Consider the following 19,775-nt stretch of genomic DNA (forward strand, 5'->3'; position numbering starts at 1 on the left):
TATGAAATAGTTTTTTGAACATATAATGTTTTTTGTCCTTTCCACTAGCATGGGCTAATATAGAAGGAGCACGGGCCTGGATATCAAAGGACTGGATTCTAATCCCAGCTCCACCACATGCCTGCTGTGTGACTTTAATTTCTCAGAGCCTCAGGTTCCTTACCAGTAAAATAGGGATTCAGTACTCATTTTCCTCTTACTTGGAGTGTGAACCCTACATGGGACAGGGACCGTTTCCAACATGATTATACTGAATTTACCCCAACATTTAGTACAGTGCTTTACACACAGTAAGTGCCTAACAAATACCAAAATTATTATATTTTTGATGGTATTGATGCCTGTCTACTTGTTTTCTTTTGTTGTCTGTCTCCCCCTTCTAGACTGTGAGCCCGTTGTTGGGTAGAAATTGTCTCTATCTGTTGCCGAATTGTATTTTCCAAGTGCTTAGTACAGTGGTCTGCACACAGTAAATGCTCAATGAATACAACTGAATGATTGAAAATGAATGAATATAATTCGTAATATTGTCATCATTATAATCATTCATTCATTCATTCATTCAATCATATTTATTGAGTACTTACTGTGTGCAGAGCACCGTACTAAGCGCTTGGGAAGTTCAAGTTGGCAACATATAGACACGGTCCCTACCCAACAGCGGGCTCACAGTCTAGAAGGGGGAGACAGACAACAAAACAAAACATATTAACAAAATAAAATAAATAGAATAGTAAATACGCACAAGTAAAATAAATAGAGTAATAAATATGTACAAACATATATATAGGTGCTTTGGGGAGGGGAAGGAGGTAGGGTGGGGAGGAGGGGGAGAGGAAAGAGGGGGCTCAGTCTGGGAAGGCCTCCTGAAGGAGGTGAGCTCTCAGTAGGGCTTTGAAGGGAGGAAGAGAGCTAGCTTGGCGGATGTGCAGAGGGAGGCATTCCAGACCAGGGGGAGGACATGGGCTGGGAGTCTATGGCGGGACGGGTGAGAACAAGGCAAAGTGAAGAGGTTAGCGGCAGAGGAGTGGAGGATGTGGGCTGGGCTGTAGAAGGAGAGAAGGGAGGTGAGGTAGGAGGGGGCGAGGTGATGGACAGCCTTGAAGCTGAGTGTGAGGAGTTTCTGCCTGATGCGCAGATTGATTGGTAGCCACTGGAGATCTTTGAGGAGGGGAGTAACCTGCCCAGAGCGTTTCTGCACAAAGATGATCCGGGCAGCAGCGTGAAGTATAGATTGAAGTGGGGAGAGACACGAGGATGGGAGATCAGAGAGGAGGCTGATGCAGTAATCCAGTCGGGATAGTTTGACAGATTGAACCCACAGGGTTGCGGTTTGGATGGAGAGGAAAGAGTGGATTGTGGTGATGTTGCAGAGGTGAGACTGACAGGTTTTGGTGACGGATTGGATGTGAGGGGTGAACGAGAGAGCAGAGTCGAGGATGATACCAAGTTTGCGGGCTTGTGAGACAGGAAGGATGGTAGTGCCGTCAACAGTGATGGGAAAGTCAGGGAGAGGGCAGAGTTTGGGAGGGAAGATAAGGAGTTCAGTCTTGGACATACTGAGTTTTAGATGGTGGTCAGACATCCAGATGGAGATGTCTTGAAGGCAGGTGGAGATATGAGACTGAAGGGAGGGAGAGAGAGCAGGGGCAGAGATGTAGATTTGGGTGTCATCAGCGTAGAGATGATAGTTGAAGCCGTGGGAGAGAATGAGGTCACCAAGGGAGTGAGTGTAGATAGAGAACAGAAGGGGACCGAGAACTAACCCTTGAGGAAGCCCTACAGTAAGGGAATGGGAGGGGGAGGAGGAGCCCGCAAAAGAGACTGAGAATGAACAGCTGGAGAGATAAGAGGAGAACCAGGAGAGGACAGAGTCTGTGAAGCCAAGGTTGGATAGCATGTTGAGAAGAAGGGGGTGGTCCACAGTGTCGTAGGCAGATGAGAGGTCGAGGAGAATTAGGATAGAGTAGGAGCCGTTGGATTTGGCAAACAGGAGGTCATTGGTGACCTTTGAGAGGGCAGTTTGGGTGAAATGTAGGGGACGGAAGTCAGATTAGAGGGGGTCGAGGAGAGAGTTGGCGTTGAGGAATTCTAGGCAGCGCTTGTAGATGACTCATTCAAGGAGTTTGGAAAGGAATGGTAGGAGGGAGATAGGGCGATAACTAGAAGGAGAGATGGGGTCAAGAGAGGGTTTTTTTAGGATAGGGGATAAATCCATAGTATGTATTGAGCTCTTACTGTGAGCATTATTATTATCATTCATTCATTCATTCAATCGTATTTATTGAGCACTTACTGTGTGCAGAGCACTGTACTAAGAGCTTGGGAAGTACAAATCGGCAACATAAAGAGACAGTCCCTACCCAACAACGAGCTCACAGTCTATCATCTCACCATGTAACTATTAATAGGCTGAAACAACTATCAGTGACAAGTACCCATGGGATACTTTTCCTCTTCATTAATCCATTCAAGAGATCAAAATTATAAAATGTTTTAAGTAGAAGTGAGCATTTTATTTTGAACCTATTTGCTTGCTGTTCATTCTGTTTTGAGCACTGTAGACTCCTCAAGTCTTTTTAGGTGAGTTGAAATCTAATCAATAAGTGATATTATTGAGCAGCTTACTGTGTGCTGTAGAGCATTGTACTATGCACTTGGGAAAATACAAAGCAAGATGTATAAATGCAAGAATAATGATTAGTATTACCAACACATTAATACTTGAATTAATGTCTATATATTGTACTGTGTTGTGTATACATAGTGTATTGTACTTATATATGTGTATATACAGTACAATGCAAGAGTAGTAATGGTAGGTAAAGCCATGGGAGGAAATGAAGTCTACTGTCTTGATTCATATTGACATTAGATCACAAATTAAAATAACAAAAAACTCAATATTATCTCCCCATGGATCGCTGTACTCCCATTACTGTTATTTATTATAATGTGCCCACAAGACTCCTCTCTGGTGAGATAGGACCCAAATGTTGGTTACCAGAGAACAGAAAGACTGAAGAAAATTTCAAGCTAATCCATCAAAACATGGTCAACACATCAACCTCCCTGGTTTATTTTTGACAGTTGTATTTTGGTTTTGTGTTTGTTTTTTGCTTCTTCCCCCAGATGTTGCAAGACCTTCAGTTAGTCTGAAGGGTAGAGAGTAAATAAAAAGCCAAATGTAGATGCCAAAATATGTCAGCTTGACACTGGCTCATTCAGTGATTCAGCAGGCAAGTATAATCATTCCAGTAAACCACAGCACGCCTGTTTGAAAAGAACATTCCCGATTCCAGTTCAGTAGTCTGCATTTTCTTCACTCTGTGGAGAAGAGGAAAGAGGAAAACTGAATCCATAGAACTCCATTCTTCCCTCCTCTGTGCATATTCCATCCATTACAGTAATGGTATTACCAGGTGTGCTGCTGAATGAAGGCGAGGCCTTTGCCACCCAGAAAAAAACCATTCTCCAAATACTTCAAGATGCCTGACCACTAATTTTCCTTGAAACTACCTCATATAAGCTGTTCTCTTTTCAATCTCACCCACATTCCTGATGAAAAGGCTGGTGTTGAACAGTGTGTTACAGTTTTACAGTCAAGGGAGGGAGGGTGTTTAAGGCAGCTAATTTCTCCATGCCTCAGTTTCCTCATCTGCCAAATGGGGATTCAATGCCTGCCCTCCCACCTACTTAGATTGCAAGCCCCATTTGAGGCAGGTACTGTGTCCAACCCTGATAAACTTGTATCTGCCCCAACGGCCCTTTTTTAAAAAAAATGTTATTTGTTAAGTGCCTACTATGTGTTATATACTTTACTAAGCGCAGAAGTGGATATAAGCTAAACAGGTTGGACACAGTCCATGTCCAACTATGTATGCTTGACACACACATAGAAAGTGCTTAACAAATAATAATAATAATGATGATGGTATTTGTTAAGCGCTTACTATGTGCAAAGCACCGTTCTAAGCACTAGAGAGGTTACAAGGTGATCAGGTTGTCCCACGAGGGGCTCACAGTTTTAATCCCCATTTTACGGATGAGGAAACTGAGGCCCAGAGAAGTTAAGTGACTTGCCCAAAGTCACACAGCTGACAGTTGGAGGAGCTGGGATTTGAACCCATTACCTCTGACTCCAAAGCCCAGGCTCTTTCCACTGAGCCACTCTGCTTCTCAAATATAATTACAATATGTTATAACAAATAAAATAATAGTGCTTGGCACATAGTAAGCGCTTAACAAATGTCATCATTATTATAATAATTATAATAATACTCAGAAACAAATTGCAAGTGTACCATGACATGTGTCACAAATTGAAGAGCCACTCTTTGAATCTTATTAAGTGCCACACAAAAACTCATTTTTCCTCCAAGCTCCAGCAGAACCCAAAATCAGTTGATCGATCAATGGTATTTACTGAGGGTTCCTTATATGCAGAACACTGTATTAACCGCTTAGAAGAGTACCAACCCTTTGAACTGGAAAAGGTTGTTTCTACTAAACAAGCTTCTTTCTCAGGTCCCTAGCCTAACAACAACAACAATAATAATAATAATAATGATACTATAATAATATTTTTTAAATATTTACTATATGTGCCAAGCACTGTACTAAACACTGGGGTAGATACAAAATAATCAAGTCCCATGTGGGGTTCACAGTCAAGTGGGAGGGAGTACAGGTACTGAATCCCCATTTTGCAGATGAGGCAACTGAGACACAAAGATGCTAAGTGACTTGCTCAAGGTCACACAACAGACAAGTAGAGAAGCTGTGATTAGAATCCAGGTTCCCTGACTTGCAGGCCCATACTCTTTCATTAGTCCACAGTGCTTCTCAATAAAACTGGGTAAACAGGGCTTCTGTCTCTTGCTCCTCGGGGATGTAGCCGCTATCACCGCTGAATTGCAATATTTTAATAGGGCTGGTCTAGCCAAAAGAACTTGTGACAAAAGGATATTTAATTAGTTGCTTAAATTTGGTCTAATGTTTTCCCAGAATTGTTTGCTAAAGGCATAAATCCATTCCATCGTAATCAACTTTTTCGTGTCTTTTATGTGTCCAGGAAATTATGGCAAAATACATAAGGGTCGGTGGGTCTGGTTCTGGAGAAACCGGTCTCTATATTTGGATATGGACTTACTGAAAATGGCTAGGAGCACAGAAACTTTTATTCAGATGTAATGGTCAGTGGATTTTTTGTTATTCTTTCTTAGCCTATTGCCTTCGTTCCATTTACCATGTTATTTCTTTCTTGGGTGTCCGTCACCTATTCTCTCCTTCTCACCTTTTTAGATTGTGGGCTGCATCAGAATTAAGATCCTGATATCATTCCCCCAAACTGTGCTGTGTAAATGTGTCATTGTCCCCCATCGGTTCTGGAGCAGGAACTGATAGTTTGGGAAAACCCAAAGAGTGAAACAGCAGTTTGAATATTTTTTGATTGATCCTGAGATCTTCCCAGATATTAAAGTGGGTTTGTCTGAATCTCCTAGGGTTGTCCATTTTTAATCTTTGAAAAGATGGGCATGTTGTGTGCCATTGTCCATCTTGTATGCCCTTGTTTTGTCCTCCATGAGTTTAAAAAATGATGTCCACTGGATCTGCCATGGTGCTCACCAATTCTTCAATCTTTGAAATGGGGACTAAGGCTGTGAGCCCCAATAGGATATGGGCTGTGTCCAACCTAATTAGCTTATATCTACCCCAGCCTTTAGTACGATGCCTGGGATATAGTAGGTGCTCACAACAAATTATTATTATGATTATAGAAATCGCCGTGAATTCTGAAGAGGTATTGATGTGATTGCAAGCTCGTTGTGGGCAGGGAACATGTCTATCAACTCGTGTTGTGCAAGCATTTGATACAGTGCTTGGCACAAAGAAAATGCTCAATAAATACAACAGATTGATTGATTGATTGATAGACTAGAGTCAATGCAGCTGACAGGTCTTTTGGCCACTGTAATTCTAGAATTTGACAGACCACTCCTTTCGCCAACACTCAGAAAGGTGCCAAAATGAAGTCAATGTTGCAGGATTTCTTTCTCTGGACTTGGCCCATCCCTCTGGTCATTCAGAACCAAGCCTCCCCTTGTCACTTTTGGAAAATTTAAGCCCTGTATCTGGGAATCCATGCCATCTGTGAGTCTCCTAATAATAATAATGATAGCATTTGTTAGCGTTTACTCTGCGCAAATTACTGTTCTAAGTGCTGGGAAGCAACTGATTCCAAAGATCTGCCTGATCATGCCTGGTCATGGGTTCAAATGCCAGCTCTGCCGCTTGTCAGCTGTGTGACCTTGGGCAAGTCACTTAACTTCTCTGTGCTTCACTTCCCTCATCAGTAAAATGGGGATTAAGACTGTGAGCCCCACATGGGACAACCTGATCACCTTGTATCCTCTCCAGCGCTTAGAACAGTGCTTTGCACATAGTAAGCGCTAAACAAATGCCATTATTATTATAATTATCATCATTTTATTTGTACAATTATGTGAAAGAAACTGAATATTTTGTTTAAAATCCTCAAAGTAGTGGTAGAGAAGAAGTCCTTTTCCTCTCCATAGTTTCCTATCATGATGTCTATCATGACTCCTAATAAAGACATTAAGAAGTAACCATTTTGCTCTTTCTCTTCTAGGTAGCCTCCCTCCCTCCCTTTCCCCCAGCACCCATAGACTGTAATCTCACTGTGGAAGGGAACATGTCTACCAACTCTACCCTGTTGTATTGAACTCTCCCAAACAGTACAGTGCTCTCCATACAATAAACGCTCAATAAATTTGATAGATCGATTGACCGAACCTAGTAAAAACTATATTACATGTCTAAGAGTCAAGGACAAAGCCTCTTCTCATGGTTTTTGCATCTTGCTCCTAGTTTCCATGATGACAGATGACAGAGAATTGCCGAGTTGCTCAAGTCTGAATGAAGCGGGAGAAGAAACGTCACAGGTGGCTAATTTGGGCAAGGTAAAAAGAAACAGAATAGTAAACCGAGCAATGACTTTTTCAGGTTAACTGGAAGGACAGCTAGAATGAAATTTGTTCAGCAGCTGCTCAGTGGCCTTCCAAAGACGACTTTGGCTTAATTTACTCCAAAATACATTTGTTTGTTTTTCAGGCAGTCCGTGGTATTCACAAAAGCCTTCTCCAACACCACATTTCAAGAGTCAATGTTCTTTCTGTCCTGTTTTTTCACTTTACAGCTTTCAGATCCATACATTGTCACTGGAAACACCATAGAATTGACAATTTCTATTTCTGTGACAATTGTTACATCAGCACATTTCATGACTTTTTCCAGGCTAAGTCTTCCTAACATTAATCTTTGGGATATTTCTTGGCTACTAGTTCCTTTATTATTTATTATCGATACCAGGAGAAAATAATTGTCAACTATTTCAATCTTCTCTCCATCCCCTAAAAATGTGTTAAAACTTCCAGATGTCATGATCTTTATTTTCTTGACATTCAAATGCAGGCCCTTCTTTTTGCTCTGTTCCTTAACTTTTAATAATAAGCCCTTCAAATCTTCTTCACTTTCTGCCAGTACAATTATCTCATCAGCAAAACAAATGTTGTTTACATTCCTTCCTCCAATCTTTAGTCCCCGTTTGTCTTCATCCAATCCGGTTTATCTCATTAGGTATTCTGTGTAAAGGATGAACAGATATTCTGGACCATAATTAAGGCTCAAAACTAACTCCGCAGGTCTGGGGCAAACACAGAGGCCCTTCTTTCCACTTAATATGATGTTATTTCATAGTTCAAAATGCCACAACTCCCATTAAATGGTAATTTTTTTAATGTTTCTATCTTGATCATAATACTTTGGAATTTTAACCCAGGAGACCTGATGAAAGACTCACACACACACACACACACACACACACACACACACACACACACACACACACTCTCTCTCTCTCTCTTTCTCTCTCTCTCTCTCTCACACACACACACACACACACACACACAAAGAGAGACACAGAGAGAGACACAAAGAGAATCACAGGCTGACACACACAGAAATAGACACCTAGATAGAGATAGAGAGATGCAGGAATAGAGTGACAGAGAAACATGGAGCGAGGGATTGAGACACAAAGAGAGACAGAGAGAGATACAGGGATAAAGAGACATAAAGAGAGATATAGATATAGAGACACACAGAGAGACATGCAGAAACAGGGACAGAGAGAGAGGGACAGAAGGAGAGACACAGAAACAGGGACACAGAGAGAAAAGGACAATGACCGGAAGCAGAATGGCATAATGGACAGAGCATGGATTTGCGAGTCAGAAGGTCATGGGTTCTAATCCCAGTTCCACCACTTGTCTCTTGTGTGACCTTGGGTAGGTCACTTTGTTTCTCTGGGCCTCATCTGTAAAATGGGGATTGAGGCCGTGAGCCGCATGTGGGAAAGGGACTGTGCCCAACCTGATTTGCTTGTATCCACCCCAGTGCTTAGCATAGTGCCTGGCACAAAATAAGTGCTTAACAAATATCACAATTATTATTATTTTTATTATTATTAGTATTATTAAGCAAAATAGCATCACAACGTTTACAGCTGAGTTTGATTTGGACAATTTAGTTAGGGAAATTAACTAATAATAATAATTATGGCTCTTGTTAAGCACTTACTATGTGCCAAGCACTGTTCTTGGTGCTGGGGTAGATACAAATTAAGCAGATTAGACACAGTTCCTGTCCTACATGGGGCTCACACTCTTAATCCCCCCATTTTACAGGTGAGATAACTGAGACCCACAGAAGTTAGGTGACTTGCCCAAGGTCACAAAGAAGACATGTGGCAGAGCCAGGATTGGTACGCAGGTCTTTCTGACTCCTGTGCTCTATCCGCTAAACCAAGCCGGCTTCTCATATTAAATACCGGTTCTTTCTCTCTCCCTTAGACTGTGAGGCCCATTAGGGACAAGCCCTGAACCTTATTGAATTGTGATTACCTCAGAGCTTCTTGGCACATAGGTAACATTTTGATATTATTATTATTATTATTATTATCATTATTATCATTATCATTATTATTATGTGCTAGGAGAAGTTTGCTGCAGCTGGAGAACTCAAACTCCCCACCACTGAACTCTGAAGTTTGCTAGGTGAGGCATGTTTCTCTCTCAATCAATCAATCAATCATATTTATTGAGCACTTACTGTGTGCTTAGGAGAGTACAATATAACAATATAACAGAGTTGGTGGACACGTTCCCTGCCCACAATGAGCTTACAGCCTAGAGGACACTGATTATGATTACCTTGATTATGACAATGATGATTATTATTATAGTATGTGTTAAATGCTTACTATATGTCAGACACTTTTCTATGCGCTGGGGTAGATAAAACTTAATTGGGTTGAGCATGGTCCTTGTCCACAGTCTACATAGGGAGTGGGAACAGGTATTCAGTTCCTATATTACAATGGAGGAAACTGAAGCACAGAGTATAATAATAATAATAATGGTACTTGTTAAGCACTTACTATGTGCCAAGCACTGTTCTAAGCACTGGGGTAGATAGAAGGTAATCAGGTTGTCCCACTTAGGGCTCACAGTCTTCATCCCCATTTTACAGATGGTGTAACTGAGGCCCAGAGAAGTGAAGTGACTTGCCCAAAGTCACACAGCTGACAAGTGGCGGAGCCGGGATTAGAGACCACGACCTCTGACTCCCAAGGCCAGGCTTTTTCCGCCAAGCCACATTGCTTCCCTTGCCCAAAGTCATATAGCAAGTACTAGACGGAACTGGGATTAGAACCCAAGTCCTCTAACTTCCAGGCTCGTGCTCTTTCCCCTTCCCAACTGTGGTGTCCTGTGGCAAGGGAGCAAGTAGAAGATGCTGTGAGAAACACTAGAAGCAGGAGAGGGTTTAGACCAAGGCAGGCCTGGCTGGAGCCTGTTCATCGTTCCTTCCCAGCTGAGAAATACTGCAGTTTCCCCTCTTCTTGATTATTATTATTATTACCGGTTGTGGTGGTGGTGGTGTTTTTGTTGTATTTGCTGTGCTGTTTTTTACTGAATCTGTCCAGATAGTTTTATCTCGTTGTGTCTGTTGTTGCCCCACCTTCCAGACTGTGAGTTGCCTGTGGGCCAGACTGGTACCTTGCCAATCGAGGAGCAGCCTGGCATAGTGCCAATTGTCCTTCCCGAACGCTTAGTACAGTGCTCTGCACACAGTAAGCGCTCAATAAATGCGATTGAATGAATGAATGAATAGTGGAAAGAGCCTGAGCCTGGGAGTCAAAAGGTCGTGCATTCTAATCCTGACTCTGCCCCTTGTCTGCTGCGTGACCTTGGGTAAGTCACTTCCACTTCACTTCTCTATGATTCAATTACCTCATCTGTAAAATGGGGTTTGAATCTGTGAGCCCCATGTGGGACAGAGACTCTGTCCAGTCCAATGTTCTTGTGTCCACCCCAGGGTTCTACTCCCGGAGCCGCCATATGTCTGCTGTGTGACCTTGGGCAAGTCACTTAACTTCTCTGAGCCTCAGTTCCCTCATCTGTAAAATGGGGATTAAGACTGTGAGCCCCACATGGGACAACCTGATCACCTTGTATCCCCCCCAGTGCTTAGAACAGTTCTTCGCACGTAGTAAGTGCTTAACAAATACTATTATTATTATTATTATTATTATTATTATTATTATTACAGCGTATGCCACATAGTAAGGGCTTAACAAACACCATAACTATTATTATTATTATTATTCATTATCATTACTTATTCTGGGACTTAGTAGAGTGTTTGGCATACAGCAAACTCGTAACAAATGTCAGACATCAATATCCTAATAGTCTCTAAGACAATGGACCAGTAGCCATTATTAAGAATACAGAGTAGGTGGAATGGGAAGAAAAACAGGATATAACTTCAGATCCCACACAGGAAATGTCACCAGGAATTTGTTCTGTTGCTTAAAAAAAAAATCCTAGGATCAGACTGGGAAAAATCAAAGCAAACAAAAGGCTAAAGCTCCCGCTTCCTGACTAAACAAATAAGTTTAACCCGAAGAGGAACATCTGAGATCCTTGCCATGCTTCTAACTGGAGGATAATTTTTTTGTCCTCCACCTAGCCTTGGGATTTTAGGATTCTATAAATAATAATAATAAAATAATTATGATATTAAGTGCTTACTATATGCCGAGCACTGTTCTAAGTGCTCGGGTAGATACAAGGTAATCAGGTTGTCCCACTTGGGGCTCACAGACTTAATCCCCATTTTACAGATGAGGTAACTGAGGCACAGAGAAGTTAAGTGGCTTGCCCAAGGTCATACAGCAGACAAGTGGCAGAGCCAGGATTAGAACCCATGTCTTCTGACTCCCAAGCCCAGGCTTTTTCCACTAAGCCACACTGCTTCTCTATGATCCTAGCAATGTCTGATCCGAGACTCCTGCATTATTTTTGATAGGAGATTCCACCACTTAAGGCATATTATCTGTTGTCAAATTGTACTTTCCAAGACCTTGGTACAGTGCTCTGCACAAAGTAAGTGCTCAATAAATACAATCGAATGAATAATGACCACAGCTAATGTTTTTATGTCTCAGTGGCATTTCAAGTATGTCTTTTGGTTTCAGATCATTTCCTAAGAAATCTGTGCTGAAGTGGGCTCTCGTTTCAAATTAGAAGCTTTCTAAACCAAATTTTTTGACCCTAGAAGGACATTGTCACCCTAAACCACCCCTCTCTTCAGCTAAACTGTATCCCTCTCCGTTTTCAAATTCCTTCTAAAAAAGTCAGCTCTTACTAGTAAGTCTTCCCTTCTGACACCCCACCCTCAGCCCTACAGCACTTCTGTACATATCTGTAATTTCTTTGTATTAATTAGAACAGTGCTTGGCACATATTAAGAGAAGCAGCGTGGCTCAATGGAAAGAGCACGGGCTTTGGAGTCAGAGGTCATGGGTTCAAATCCTGGCTCCACCACTTGTCAGCTGTGTGACTTTGGGCAAGTCACTTAACTTCTCTGTGCCTCAGTTACCTCATCTGTAAAATATAGATTAAGGCTGTGAGCCCCCCGTGGGACAACCTGATCACCTTGTAACCTCCCCAACGCTTAGAACAGTGCTTTGCACATAGTAAGTGCTTAATAAATGCCATCATTATTATTATTATTATATTAAGCACTTAACAAGTACCCCAGCCCACGTCCTTCCCCTAGCCTGGAATGCCCTCCCTCCACACATCCTCCAAGCTAGCTCTCTTTCTCCCTTCAAAGCCCTACTGAGAGCTCACCTCCTCCAGGAGGCCCTCCCAGACTGAGCCCCCTTTTCCTTCTCCCCCTCCCCCCCACCCTACCTCCTTTCCCTCCCCACAGCACTTGTATATATATTTGTACAGATTTATTACTTTATTTTACTTGTACATATTTACTATTCCATTTATTTTGTTAATGATGTGCATATAGCTTTAATTCTATTTGTTCTGACTATTTTGACACCTTTCTACATGTTTTGTTTTGTTGTCTGTCTTCCCCTTCTAGACTGTGAACCCGTTGTTGGGTAGGGACTGTCTCTATATGTTGCCAACTTGTACTTCCCAAGCGCTTAGCACAGTGCTCTGCACACAATAAGCACTCAATAAATAAGATTGAATGAATGAGGGAATTTATATTACTTTCTGTCCCCACCTCTAGACTGCAAGCTCACTGTGGGCAGGGAACATGTTTACCAACTCCGTTGCACTGTACTCTTCCGAGCGCTTAGTACAGTTCTTTGCACACACTGAACACTCATAAATACCATAGGCCTCATCTTCCAACCCATGCCATCCCATCAACCACTCTTAGCACTCACGAGTCTATCTGTTTACATATTCCACTTATTTATTTGTTCATTTTGGACTGCATTTGTTTCCATCAGTTATAGCTATGTATTTATTTTTGGTTCCCAAGAAATGTTTACAATTAGTGTCTGTCTGTCTCCCCCATCATATCATAAGTTCTTCAAGAGCAGGGACCATGTTTTCAACTATTTTTGTATATTCCCAAGCACCCAGTAAGATGCTCTGTACCCAGTAGTCTCTAGAAATATACTGCTGATGAGGAAAACTTCAAATTTGTTAGTGAAGAAATGCTGTTTTGGAACACAATGCAAAGCCTAGAATGTCATGAGAAACCACATATGAACTAACTATACTATTCAGTATCCAAACATTGTACAATTATTATTAATTCATTCACTCAATCATATTTATTGAGCGCTTACTGTGTGCAGAGCACCGTACTAAGCGCTTGGGAAGTACAAGTTAGCAACATATAGAGATGGTCCCTATCCAACAATGGGCTCGCAGTCTAGAAGGGGGAGACAGACAACAAAACAAAACATGTGGATAGGTGTCAAGTCATCAGAACAAACAGAATTAAAGCTAAATGCACATCATTAACCAAAGAATAGTAAATATGTACAAATAAAATAAATATAGTAATAAATCTGTACAAACATATATACAGGTGCTGTGGGGAGGGGAAGGAGGTAGGGCAGGGGGGATGAGGAGGTGGAGAGGAAAAAGAGGGCTCAGTCTGGGAAGGCCTCCTGGAGGAGGTGAGCTCTCAGTAGGGCTTTGAAGGGAGGAAGAGAGGTAGCTTGGCGGACGTGTGGAGGGAGGGCATTCCAGGCCAGGGGGAGGATGTGGGCCGGGGGTCGATGGCAGGACAGGCGAGAACAAGGTACGGTGAGGAGTTTAGTGGCAGAGGAGTGGAGGGTGCGGGCTGGGCTGTAGAAGGAGAGAAGGGAGGTAAGTTCGGAGGGGGTGAGGTGATGGAGAAACTTGAAGCAGAGAGTGAGGAGTTTTTGCTTGATGTGTAGGTTGACAGGCAGCCACTGGAGATTTTTGAGGAGGGGAGTAACATGCCCAGAGCATTTCTGCACAAAGATGATCCGGGCAGCAGCGGGAAGTATAGACTGAAGTGGAGAGAGACAGGAGGATGGGAGATCAGAGAGGAGGCTGATGCAGCAATCCAGTCGGGATAGGATGAGAGAGACTGAACCAGCAAGGTAGCAGTTTGGATGGAGAGGAAAGGACGGATCTTGGCGATGTTGTGGAGGTGAGACCGGCAGGTTTTGGTGATGGTTTGGATATGAGGGGTGAACGAGAAAGCACAGTCGAGGATGACAACAAGGTTGCGGGGTTTTGTGAGACTTCCCTCCTACCTTGCCTCCTTGATTTCCTACCACAATTCAGCCTTCACACTTTGTTCCTCGAATATCATCCTATTCACTACCTGGATCTCATCTATCTCGTCTCCAAATACTTGGCCTTTGGCTTGGAACCGCTTTCCTCTTTATATATGTCAGATACTACTCTCCCCACTTTCAAAAACCTCCTAAAATCACTTCTTCTCGAAAAAGTCTTCCCTCATTTCCCCTACTCCCTCTCCCTTCTGTGTCACCTGTACACTTGGATCTATGCCCTTTAAGCACTGGATATTCACCCTTCCCCCAGCTCCATAGCATTTATACACATATCGATAATTCATTTATTTATATTAATGCTTGTCTCCCCCTCTGGACTGTAATCATCTTGCAGGAGGGAACATGTCTATCACCTCTGTACTCTCCCATGCACATAGTACAGTGCTCTGCCCACAGAAAGCATTTAATAAATACCCCAGCTTGATTGGTGACGACACACAAACAACCAGTTTAGCACTTAATAAATTGCTAACCCAAAGCGCAAAAATCTCCATTTTGTTTCTTCCTCTGTGGCTCACACAGAGCAAAACTATACTCTCCAAAGAGCTCTTTCGGTAGTTATGGTTCTAATTCCTTTTAGTGAACACATGATGGCTTACTGTGATTTTGCCATATACCAAGGATGTGTGATTGAAAGCTTCATCCCAGAATCAGAAAACGTAATAATAATTATGGTATTTGTTAAGCCCTATGTGTCAAGCATTGCACTATGCGCTTGGCTAGATTCAAGATAATCAAGTTGAACACAGTCTCTGTCCTACATGGGGCCTGGCCTAGGTGATAGAGCACAGGCCTGGGAGCCAGAAGTTTCTAGGTTCTAATCCTGGCTCCACTGCTTGCCTGCTGTGTGACCTTGGGCAAGTCACTTCACTTCTCTGTGTCTCAGTTCCCTCATCTGTAAAATGGGGATTAAGAGCGTGAACCCCATGTGGGACAGGGACTGTGTCCAACCTGATTAACTTGTATCAACCCCAGGGATTAGAATAGTAGTTGGCACGTAGTAAGTGCTTAAGATGTACCGTTATTATTATTATTATTATTGTTATTATTATTATTATTATTATTATTATGGGGCTCACAAGGCTAAGGAGGCGGGATAACAGGTATTGACTGTCCACTTTACAGAAGAGGAAATTGAGAGACAAAGAAGTTAAGTGGCTTGGTCACTCAGCAGGAAAGAGGCAGATTTAGGATTAGAACCCAGGTCGTAGCTCTTTTCACTAGGCCATGCTGCTTCTTTATTCATTCATTTATTCAATTGTATTTATTGAGCGCTTACTATGTGCAGAGCAATGTACTAAGCTCTTGGGAAGTACAAGTCGGCAACATATAGGGACGGTCCCTATCCAAAAACGGGCTCACAGTCTAGAAGGGGGAGACAGATAACAAAACAAAACATGCAGATAGATGTCAAAATCTTCAGAATAAACAGAATTAAAGCTAAATGCATGTCATTAACAAAATAAATAGAATAGTAAATATGTACAAGTAAAATAAATAGAGTAATAAATCTGTACAAATGTATGCAAGTGCTGTGGGGAGGGGTAGGAGGTAGGGCAGGGGGATGGGGAGGAGGAAAGGAAAAAGGGGGCTCAGCCTGGGAAGGCCTCTTGGAGGAGGTGAGCTCTCGTAGGGCTTAGAAGGGAGGAAGAGAGCTAGCTTGGCAGATGTGTGGAGGGAGGGCTTTCCAGACCAGGGGAAGGATGTGGGCCCGGGGTCGACAGCGGGACATCTGGATCTGTTGCTTAATATTTAGAATCAATTTCTCCACAGAAAATCAACTCCTTCTTGTTCAATCCAGCAGACATTCACAAAATTGGATAACTCATTAAAATGTGCCTCTCCCCAGCCAGATATTCTGCGAAGCAAGCACCATCTTAGTGATTTATCACCTGTGACCAAAAGCCTATTCACCTGCTGGGTTTTTATTCAAAGCCAGAAATGCTATAGGTACCATACAGAGTTCCTTAGCTGTGCCCCACTTGAGAATGTATCTTTGCAGTGAGCTACATGGTCCTTAGGTTTTTAGATTAGCACGGTTAAAATACTGCCAGAACTTCTATTTCCAAAAGAAATGAATACAGGTGAGAAATACCACCGCATCAGTAGCCCTGGGCCCTAGAACTTTTCATCTTTCAGGATGTGGAGTGAGAAATCAGGAAAGACATCCTGGGTGAGAAGAGAAGGATGAAAAAGGGAATGAAGAAAGGGAGTGAAATAGGGAAGCAGCGTGACCCAGTGGAAGAAGCACAGGCCTAGGAATCAGAGGACCTGGATTTTAATCCCAGCTCTGCCACTTTCCTGCCTTGTGATCTTGAGTAAGTCACTTAACTTCTCTGTGCCTCAGTTTCCTCAACTACAAAATGGGGATTCAATCCCTGTTCTTTACTTAAACTGTGACCCCCATATAGGACAGGGACTGTGTCCAACCTGATTAATTTGTAACCACCCTAGCACTTAGACTGGTGCTTGGCACATAAAAATAATACTAATAATTTGTACTTCTTAAGTGTTTACTATGTGCCAAATACTGTACTAAGTGCTGGGGTAGATACAAGATAATCAGACACCACATAGAGCTCAAAATCCAGGTAGGAAGAAAAACAGGTACTGAACCCCCATTTTGCAGATGAAGAAACTGAGGAACAGAGCAGTTCACTTAAACGCCATTACAAAAAAGAAGTAGAATGTGCGGAGAGACACGTTGCCCAGTAATTGCTTAGAAATGGTAAATTTCCATTTCGTGATTTAGGTTCACTTTACAGGTCAGGCTTACAAGACCTGGAGTCACCTCAAACATCACACCCATTTCTCCAACAATTTCACCCACACGACCTGATAACTGTGGTATTTGTTAAGTGCTTGCTATGTGCCAGGCACTGTACTAAGTGCTGAGGTGGATGCAAGCAAATTGGGTTGGACACCGTCCCTGTCCCACATGGGGTTCACAGTCTCAATCCCCATTTTACAGATGAGGTAACTGAGGCACAGAGAAGTGAAGGGACTTGCCCAAGGTCACATAGGCAAATGGCGGAGCCAGGATTAGAACTCATGACCTTCTGAGTCCCAGGCCTGTGCTCTAACCATTACACCATGCAGCTTTTACGTGTTCTACATGATGAACTCAACATCAAATAGCAGGAGAGTGATCCCCAGTAGGGGATCTTGGCAGGCTGTCAGACCACTAGCATTAAAGCAATTATTGTCATATCTCACCAGCCCAGGGTGGTGCATTTGATGAGAATGGGAGACAACAGAAAACCTCTATGGTCATGGGTTCAAATCCTGGCTCCGCCGCTTGCCAGCTGTGTGACTTTGGGCCAGCCACTTAACTTCTCTGTGCCTCCATTACCTCAACTGTAAAATGGGGATTAAGATTGTGAGCCCCACATGGGACAAGCTGGTCACCTTGTGTCCTCCCCAGCGCTTAGAACAGTGCTTTGCACATTGTAAGCGGTTAACAAATCCCAATATTATTATTATTAAGCAGGAAAGCCGGAAACTGGAAGATGTTAATGATTTAATATGAAAAATCACAAATATCAGAACAATAATAGTAATGCTAATAATAATAACTGTGGCATTTGTTTAGCACTTACCATGTGCCAGGCACTGGGGTTGATACCAGCAAATCGGATTGAATGACACAGTCCCTGTCCATTATGGGGCTCACAGTCTTCATCTCCAATTCACAGAGGTAACTGAGGCACGGTGCAGTTAAGTGACTTGCCCAAGGTCATGCAGCAAAGTGCCGGATCTGGGATTACTCCCAGGCCCGTGCTCTATCCACTAGGCCACACTGGCAGACGCAACATGGCCTAATGGGGAGACCATATTACTGGAAGTCAGAGGACACGGGTTCTAGTCCCTATTCTGCCACTCGTCTGCTGCATGACCTTGGGCAAAGCTTAGTGGAAAGAGCCCGGGCTTGGGAGTCAAAGGTTATGAGTTCTAATCCCGACTCCGCAACCTTTCTGCTGTGTGACCTTGGGCAAGTCACTTCTCTGTGCCTCAGTTCCCTAATCTGTAAAATGGGGATGCAGACTGTGAGCCCCACGTGGGACAACCTGATTACCTTGTATCTACCCCAACGCTTAGAACAGTGCTTGGCACATAGTAAGTGCTTAACAAATGCCATCATTATTATTACTATTTAACTTCTTTGTGCCTCAGTTTCCTGATTTGTATAATGGAGATACAATACCTGTTAATCCTCTTAGTTGGGCTGTGAGCCTTACATATTTACTGTTCAATTTATTTTGTTAATGATGTGCATTTAGCTTTAATTCTATTTGTTCTGATGACTTGACACCTGCCCACACGTTTTGTTTTGTTGTCTCTCTTCCCCTGGTAGACTGTAAGCCCTAGTTGTTGAGTAGGGACCATCTCTATATGTTGCCAACTTGTACTTCCCAAACGCTTAGTACAGAGCTTTGCACATAGTAAGCGCTCAATAAATATGCTTGAATGAATGAATGAATGAATGAAAGGGACTGTGTCTGACACTATTATCTTGAACATACGCCAGTGCTTAGTACAGTGTTTGGTACATCGTAGGTACTTAAAAAGTATCTCAGTTATTATGGCAGAGCTGTGGACAGTCAGGAGACCGCTGCAGACCAGCCCCCCTGGTGAACAGAATACAGAAATGGGGCAACTTTCTTACAAAGGAGACTTCAGTAGGATGGCCATACCAATAGCTCCTACTCTATCCTAATCCTCCTCGACTTCTCAGGTGCCTTTGACACTGCTGACCAGCCCCTTCTCCTCAACACGTTATCCAACCTTGGCTTCACAGACTCCATCCTCTCCTCGTTCTCCTCTTATCTCCCTTGCCATTCATTCTCAGTCTCCTTCAGGGGCTCCTTCTCCCCCTCCCATCCCCTTACTGTAGGGGTTCCTCAAGGGTCAGTTCTTCGTCCCCTTCTGTTCTTCATCTTTACTCACTCCCTTGGTGAACTCATTTGCTCCCACGCCTTCAACTATCATCTCTACACAGATGATACCCAAATCGACATCTCCTCTCCTGTTCTCTCTACATCCCTCCAGGCTTGCATCTGCTCCTGCCTTCAGGACATCTCCACCCGGATGTCCTACTGCCACTTAAAATTAATCAATCAATCAATCAATCCTATTTATTGAGCGCTTACTGTGCGCAGAGCACTGTACTAAGCGCTTGGGAAGTACAAGTTGGCAACATATAGAGACAATCCCTACCCAACAGTGGGCTCACAGTCTAGAAGGGGTAGACAGGGAACAAAACCAAACATATTAACAAAATATAATAAATAGAATAGGTATGTACAAGTAAAATAAATAGAGGAATAAATATGTACAAACATATATACATATATACAGGTGCTGTGGGGAAGGGAAGGAGGCAAGACGGGGGGATGGAGAGGGGGACGAGGGGGAGAGGAAGGAAGGGGCTCAGTCTGGGAAGGCCTCCTGGAGGAGGTGAGCTCTCAGTAGTGCCCCGAAGGGAGGAAGAGAGCTAGCTTGGTGGATGGGCAGAGGGAGGGCATTCCAGGCCAGG

This window comes from Tachyglossus aculeatus, chromosome 2 (genome assembly GCF_015852505.1).
Source record: "Tachyglossus aculeatus isolate mTacAcu1 chromosome 2, mTacAcu1.pri, whole genome shotgun sequence".
NCBI lineage: Eukaryota > Metazoa > Chordata > Mammalia > Monotremata > Tachyglossidae > Tachyglossus > Tachyglossus aculeatus.